We start from the raw sequence: 8632 nt of genomic DNA on the forward strand, positions 1-8632 counted from the left end.
ACTGATATTGATATATTCATTTTTCATATCCAAAATTTGATAAGGGCCGAAATGCTTATAAAACTGGATCATATTTAGGCACAAAATCTGCAATGCTAATATGTGCTTTTGTCACTATTGCTCATTATGAACTTAGTCTATGATGAGTCTTACGAAAGTCAGCAGCAGACAGGAACTTAGAACAGGTTTTTCAAATTAGAGTACATACTAGATAAAGCTAGTGCTCCCTCATAATGAAACGTTATCTGGCATTGAGGCTTCTATAACAGATGAAGTTATGATTCTGTTTAGAATTTACTGAGAATATTGGTGCTTTTATGGATTTCTCTTCCCCTGCTAGCATTTTGGAAAGGCAGTCTTGAAAAAAAAGTAATTCTTCACATTAGCCTTTCTTTCTTGAGGACATTTGTGAAGCAGTATAAACCTTTTCCTGTCAATCAGACACTCATTTCATCTTCACATAAGATCAATTTTCTGGTTAGACGTAGTGACTCTGCTAGTCTGCTTGGGGATTTAAGATTGATTCACTTCTCAAAGTGCTTTAGGCATAGTGATTTCTTTCACCTTCCCTATCTGTGCTGAGTAGGTCAGGAGTTTCTAAGTTCACACAACTTAATTCATTGCATGGATTAATCTATTGTTGACTCTAATGTATAAACACATATCTGTGAATTAAAAGAAGTCTGGAAATTGCTTACAAATTAAAGAAAAACAACGCAAACCATTAATTCAATAACTGTTATGTATTTCTCTAAAAAAACATCAAAATAATCGGATTCAAATCTGGCTGAATTTCCATGTACTTAAGTATAAACAAATTATACAACAAAATATTCAGAAGATGTTACCTAATTTGATAGCAATATTAACATTCATGCTATTTTTAATACCATGCAGGTTTTCACTTCATCCAGATAAATATATTCCTTTTTGTTTAAAAAAATAGCAAAATTAACCAACAAACTGACAAAAACCATTGCTGTAATACACTGCCCTATTTCCCACTGAGTCATTCAAGAGCAATAAAGAGAAGATACCAGTCTTGTACAAGGAATGGAAAACCTTATAAGGCGACCAGACAAGGAAAATGTGAACAAATTGCGAACACCTGGAATAAAAAGTCCTGCATCTTTAGATTTGCAGTGTATGAGCTTGACCCTCCTCATATTCCATGGATATCCAGTCAATAGAATGACAGCATCTTCTCAGTGACTACTTATTTCTGCTTAATTTTATGTTGTTCTGTGGATTTTAAAACATTTGTGCATATAAATTTATATACAAAAATATTTATAATTGAGAATAAAATTTGTGCCTAAGTGGATTGGGCTGCTTAGACTTATCACCAAATTATTTTAAACAAAATAATTACCTGCATGATACAAAATAATTTCACATCTTTCCCAAATGAGTTAAATTAATAAATTGATAGCTCAATTAAACTAAGTTCTTCACATATGACCTTATAACACCTTGGTCAGGATTCAAGTACTCAAACATTTTCATTGTCTGAAGATCCCTTTTTTTTTTTTAAATGTTCTTCTTTAGCTCTGTCAAAACAGCTAGGAGGTAACAAAAAATAGGTGTTCTCAGCTCTGTGCATCCTTGAATTGGATTTCTCTACTTTGACATTCAGTTAAAAGACCAGTTGAGGGAAATGTTGTATGTGCCTTTAGGTAGAATAGCTCATACGCGGACTCTTCAGATATGAATACACTGGGGAGATGGGGAAATATATAGCTCCAAACATATATCATGCAATCCAATAATGTAGAGCTCCCAAAGCAAACAATAACACTCAAGAAGATGAATTGAATTTTGAAGAGGATATTCTCTGGTGGATTTTAAATACTCATGCATTTGCCTCCAGAGCAATTTCAATTATTCTGCTTCTTCCTTACTCCCAGTTTGAAGATATCCAGCATGAAAAAAAAATTAAATTTCAGTTTCTAAAGGTTTTAAAATGTCTTTCAAAAGTTTTTTTTTGTGTGTTTTTTCTACTGGTAGCTCAGTAGTTTGTGCCTTCAAATCACAGAATGACAAATATTTTCATTTAGCAAATTTTGTCAGAACAGATGTTTATGTGAAATTAAATGAGTCCCTCCCATGTGTATTAGCTGTATGAATAGAACAAGTAGAAGATGGAAAATTACTTTGCAAATTCTAAACAACTGAATGAGAAGAAAGAAAAATAAAAAAGCATATAGATGCACTGTTCTTCTATTCTTCAATCCAGAAAGAATTTCTAAGTACCAACAATCTATGATAAAAACACTATGAAAACATGAGTTTTACGAGGCTTCATTGGGCTATCAAGTCATTTGAAACAACTACATTGGTTTAAAAGTTAAAAACATACTATTTTTTCATAAAAATGTAGATGGTTGATGAAGTTTACAACCCTGTAATCTAGAAGAGTACAATAAATAAAGACATAAATAAATGTGATTCTACTCATTAATGAAGTAATTAATGGGAGTTTGTTTTGCTGTAAGCCATTTTTTTCCCTGAATGATTATTCAGATAAATTACATTACTACAAACCAGAAAGAAAAAAAAATATATCCACGTTCTCATGCTGTTTTATCATGATTTGGAAAAAAACCCAAAAAGGTCAATTTAATGTTAAAAAAAATGTTCTAATTGACAGCAATTTTTTTAGCACTGCTACACATTACACAATAGAATATTTTGTAAGTTATGTTACCGTGAACATTATTTTTCAGTATGCAACTTTTCTTTTTTTAATATAGTTGTTGGTCTTCTTAGATAACAGGCCCCAATCAGGACAACAACATAAATGAACATACCATGCAGACCACTTGCAATAATCTCCTCAAAAATAAATAACAGATTGGATGGGAAAAACTTTGATGTTTGACTTCACATGGCTACTGAAAATGTTAGAAATTTAGAACTCTATTATTTTAAAGAAATGAACTAAAGGAAAAAACATCTTACTCATGTGGTTAATTTTCTGACAAAACATAACCTAGTAATATCTAATATTAACGATATAGAAATGTTTTATATTAAATTTATTTCCCAAATAAATTTATTTTTTTAAAGTGTGGTAAAAATTGCATGTGTGCCTACAAGCAAAAATTATTATAATTTATTAAATTTTTGAATTTATATTTTAGTTAATTATGTAGGCTATGTAAAATGCAAATTCTTTATAACTTCTATAACTAGTAAAATATGTATAAGCAGTTTCCAGAACAATTCAGTTTTTTATTAAGTAAGCAATTATTGCACTTGCTGTCGATTGAGTTTGTTGCACTAGTTTTCTTCAATGTTTTGACATAGAATAAGATGGATTTCTTGGAATTCATTTAAGAGGATTCAGTCTACATCTTCATTTTCAATCCTAGATGACAATTACTTTTTCTTTGTGATTTTAAATTATTTTCTTTAACATCTAATTGCATTTTTAAAAATACTTTGATTATTCATATATATGGTTTTTGCTGTCTTTATTGTTTTAATTAAAAATTATTTTTAATTCATTATGAGTTAAATGTAAACTTATTATTTTGTTTTTTATTAAATGAAGTTTTACTTATGTTGAAAAGCCTATAAGAAAAGCCTTTAGGAATGCTTATATTATCCACAAATCTTTTAAGAGTCTGGTGTTGCATAAAGAAATGTTTGGTTAGCACTCACTACAGAATCCCATTTTCCATACCTTAAAACTATTTTTGGACAATAGTAATTGTAACTCTAACTTTTCATTCCAAAGATGCATCTTAAGTTATTTTGGAAAAAGGTAATAGTTCTGAGGTTTCAGAAGATGCAATTGTCCAAAATTAACTGCCTTCCAAATAACTAAGGATTTGCAGCATTTCCAGATAGGTTAAGATCTATGACTGTACCTAAAAAAAATTCTTGGTCAGTGCTCAGTTAAAGCTTTTCATTATATGGTTTTCTAATACTTCAATGACCAGCCTCCAGTATAAGTCTACTTCAGTTAAGCAGGACAGGACATAAATTCTGGGTTTCATCTTTGAAAAAAGTCAAAACAATTTACCTGAGATTCAATAAGTTTTAAGCTTTAAAGGAAAAGAACTGTAAGGAGAACCTATCCATAATACTTATTATATGATTAGTAAAGTAAGAGTTTAGGTTTGTTGCATAAGGATATTTTAATGTTCAATTTTACCTTTTCAGAAAACTGTTGTGGTTTGACACTGGCCAAGCACCAGGCATCCATGAAAGCCACTTGCTCGACCTCTCATGCCACAATTGGGGAGAGAAAAAAAATAATGAAGGGCTCAGGACTTGAGATAAGGACAAAGGGAAAGAACTCCATGGGCAAAACAGGATCAACTTAGAGATATAAAGTGAATTTATTACTAACAAAATCAGAAGAGGATAATGAGAAATAAAATAAACCCTTAAAAACACCTTTTCTTCCCCCAGCCCCTCCCTTCTTCCCATCAACAGCGCAGGGAGACAGGGCATGGAGGTTTTGGTTAGTTTATCACTGAGATTTTCTTCTGCTCCTCTGGAAGAGGAATCCTTCTCCCGCAAGACTATGGGGTCCCTCCCATGTGAGACAGTTCTCCATGAAAATTCTCCAGCATGGGTCCACGCTCAGAAGCAGCAATCCTCCCAAAACTGCTGCGGTGTGGGTCACTCTTCCATGGGGTGCCGTCCTCCAAGGACAGGCTGTTCCAGCCTGGAAGAAGGGCTCTCTCTCTCCACTGAGTCCCCACTGGATCACAGCCTCCTCCAGGCATCCACCCCTGCTGGAGTGGGCACCTCCCCCATGGGCTGTGGCTGGATCTCTGCATCCCCCCTCCCATGGATCCCCATGGGCTGCAGGGGCATGGCTGCTTCACCATGGTCTCACCACAGCCTGCAGAGGAATCAGCTCCGGTGCCTGGAGCACCTCCTACCCTCCTTCTCCACTAACCTTGGTGTCTCAGAGTTGTTTCCCTTCACATGTTCTTATTTCCTTCTCTTCTCTGGCTAGGAAAAACTGTGTGCACTTTGTTTTGATTCTCTTCTTAAATATGTTATCACAAAGGCATTACCAGCCTCTCTCATTGGCCCAGCTTTGGTCGGCAACATGTCCATCTTTAGGGCCATCAGGGATTGGCTCTGCTGGAAATGGTGGATGCTTCATAGAAGCTATTTTTGTGCCCCCCCAGTGCTGCCATAAAACAGGCCATGTAAAACCAACACAAAGACTAATGTATATATCATGTATAATGTTCTAAATTTCATCCTGATTCAGACAGATGGTTGAGATTTTAAGAGAAAACAATTTGTAGGCAGTAAAATTATTTTCATCATCAAACAGCATTTCATTTTAAACACTGTGCAGTATATTTCCTTCCTAATTTAGAGTGTGTAATCAAATATTGAACACTCATTTCAGGTGTGGTGTTTCATCATATTATGGATCATGAGAGGGGAAAATAACATGTCTAAAGTGAATTCTCAGCTTATTCCCTTAAAACTCTAAAGTAATGTCTGGTTTTCTGTTAAGGAAGGAAATATTAAACTGCGGGTTCTGGAAGATAGAGAAAAGAGGAGAAACCTATGGAAATATATAAGGCCTTATAAAAAAAAATAATTGATAGAAAGGAAAGCAATTCCAGAGAGATTTACTCAATTTTTTGTCTTGGGTGGGAGTTTTCCCAGGTAAGTCCCTTGATAATGTTGTTAAATATGCTTCCTTCTGCAGAGAAATATCTCCCTTTTGTGAGTGTTCAATAGTTTATTAGCAGTGCATTGAACATTCTGAATAAGATTAATCTGCTACTGATTCATATCCTCCCCTAGGGAAATTCATGGCAATAAGTGGATTTGATTGAAAATATTATTTGCTGAAGAGGATTGAGAAGTATACATAGAGAATAGGGGGAAAAGAAGCAGAAGAAACAGTGGAATGAAAAAGTGACAAAAGTTGGCTGGAGAAGGGGAGAAAGAAGTGCAGTGTGAGGGAATGGCAAGGAGAAAATATTGCTTACATTTAATTTTAAACTAGTAGTATTCATCAGAAAGAATGATTTCTTTTACTTTATTTTATAAAAATTGCATACACTTTTATGTACATAAGAAACTGTAATTCCATTTGGGACTACTTGTGACATTAACAAATCATTTGAGCAGAGTTCTTGAGGTTTATCATTATGTCACCAGTATCCTTAGGGAAATTACTTATACCGTGTGTGCAGTTTTGTGTACATAATTCTTTATATTTATCAAATTACATGGGACTCTATAGTACACTTCAAAACTTAAAGTCTATCAGGCACATACACTCTTTTAAGAAAGCATGTGTATTGCTTTAGGAGAGTGCTTCAGATAATCATCCACTTAAAGGCTCCTAATTTGTTTGTAAGTCATTTTCTGAAATGAAAATTTAATAATACTAATGCATCTAGCAATATTTTTTTTGTAATAAGTATTTATGATCAAACTATAAATGAACTTTTGTTTAAATTTTCCTAACAACTTTTGAGAAGATATGTTGATATTTTTGAGCATGAGCTGATGTTTTCTGGGAACATCAAAATCCTTTATATATTATGTGACATTTTAAAACTTTGAGAGACATAAGACAGTATTTTGTATGTCCTTTTCTTTTCTTTTCTTTTCTTTTCTTTTCTTTTCTTTTCTTTTCTTTTCTTTTCTTTTCTTTTCTTTTCTTTTCTTTTCTTTTCTTTTCTTTTCTTTTCTTTTCTTTTCTTTTCTTTTCTTTTCTTTTCTTTTCTTTTCTTTTCTTTTCTTTTCTTTTCTTTTCTTTTCTTTTCTTTTCTTTTCTTTTCTTTTCTTTTCTTTTCTTTTCTTTTCTTTTCTTTTCTTTTCTTTTCTTTTCTTTTCTTTTCTTTTCTTTTCTTTTCTTTTCTTTTCTTTTCTTTTCTTTTCTTTTCTTTTCTTTTCTTTTCTTTTCTTTTCTTTTCTTTTCTTTTCTTTTCTTTTCTTTTCTTTTCTTTTCTTTTCTTTTCTTTTCTTTTCTTTTCTTTTCTTTTCTTTCATTTTTTTTTCCTTTCTTTTTCTTCCTCTTTCATTTTTTTTTCCTTTTTTTTTCTTCCTTTCCCTATAAACTGGAGAACTCATAGTCTCAGTCCTGGCCACAACAGTTAACTCTTGATTGGAAGTAGAATCCTGACCATCTAAGACCACTTCTAACTTTTAAAAGTTTCAGAGTTTCCATGTAAGATTATTTAACCCTATATTTGGTATATTTATTGATGAATACATATCTTTCTATTGTATTGAAACAGATAATTGCTAGGTACAATTCATTTTACGTTAGAACAAATATCTAAAATAAATGCTGTGGCCTCACCTATAGGTGTAGCTTATGATGAAAGTTACATAATATGAAAACCTCTCATTTTATGTCCAATAGAATTTTAAAGATATATTAATACCAAATCTATCTTATATAATAATATATTATGTTTTACTAATAAGTTTTAAAGGATGTAAAATGAGTTTCTTCACGGGAATGAGTTGACAATTTCTCTCTACTCCTGATTAAGCATGTTTTTACTTGTCGGTTAACATCTAAATAACTGACATTATTTTTGCAACCTCAGATAATTAAATTCTTTTTCCTGGAATATTTCTTATCTTTCAAAACCACCTTTTGATATGAAAATTTTAAAAATATTTGAGAAATCAAGTGCAGTCTTTCAGAATTAAAAAGTATGCATTTTTGCACTGCAATTTTTGTTAATTTCACCAATTTTTTTTTTTCTGTGTGAAGGACTAAAACAACTGATCCTGACCAAAAATATTTCAGATGATAGGACCTGAAAATAGAACAAACTAGTTTATTGAAAATGGAAGCATTTTTGTTTGGTTCAGATGTCCTCTTGATGGATATCTAGGTGTTATTCTTCCACAGTGATAAAGCTGTGTTTTTCCCAATCCTTTATCAGGCGTGTATCTGTCATCTCTATAAATTGCAGTGCTTCCACCTCACTTCTAAGAGAGTTTCCACCAGTTTTGTTTAGTTTGTACTAGAAAAATGTAGTCAGGTATAGATCAGATCACTTCTGTGAGTTTGTGGAGAAGTCAAACCAAGAACCAAATATGGAGTCCCCTTGCCTCATGGTATACTGTTAATTATTTTTAAACTTTTAGTTGCTAAGAATGAGAGAAGGACTCAACTCTCAGAGACATATTTTGGAGCAAACCTTAAGAATATGTACTTTTTTGGGATATGTACGACAGCACATGCTCTTAACACAAAAGAGAGATTTAAGATACAGTTCTCACTGAGATTTCATAGAGAACAATGTAGGTTCATCACAGAGAGAGAAAACTGGTACAGACCCCTCCTCATTGCTGAAAAGGAGAAGTATTTGGGGTAAACAATATTTTGGAGTTCACTTGAATTTTGTTTCAAAGGAGACGGGAGGGTTTATTTCAGAATATTACTTGGAAATGTGCTAAACATGAAAGTAAGGCAGCAGAATTTGTGAACTTACAGGGAACAAACTTATTCGAATATGTACAACCCTAGTGGGTTGCCTCTAAAAGCCTTTCTGTCTCTGCCATCTTTCCAGTGCTTTTAATCTCTCCTAGCTGTCATGGAGTATTTTTTTCCACTGTTATCTTATCTATCCATCAAGCATAGTGTTTGCAGGATAAAAGAAAGGCTGAA

The sequence above is a fragment of the Geospiza fortis genome, unplaced genomic scaffold, assembly GCF_000277835.1.
Source record: "Geospiza fortis unplaced genomic scaffold, GeoFor_1.0 scaffold191, whole genome shotgun sequence".
Lineage (NCBI taxonomy): Eukaryota > Metazoa > Chordata > Aves > Passeriformes > Thraupidae > Geospiza > Geospiza fortis.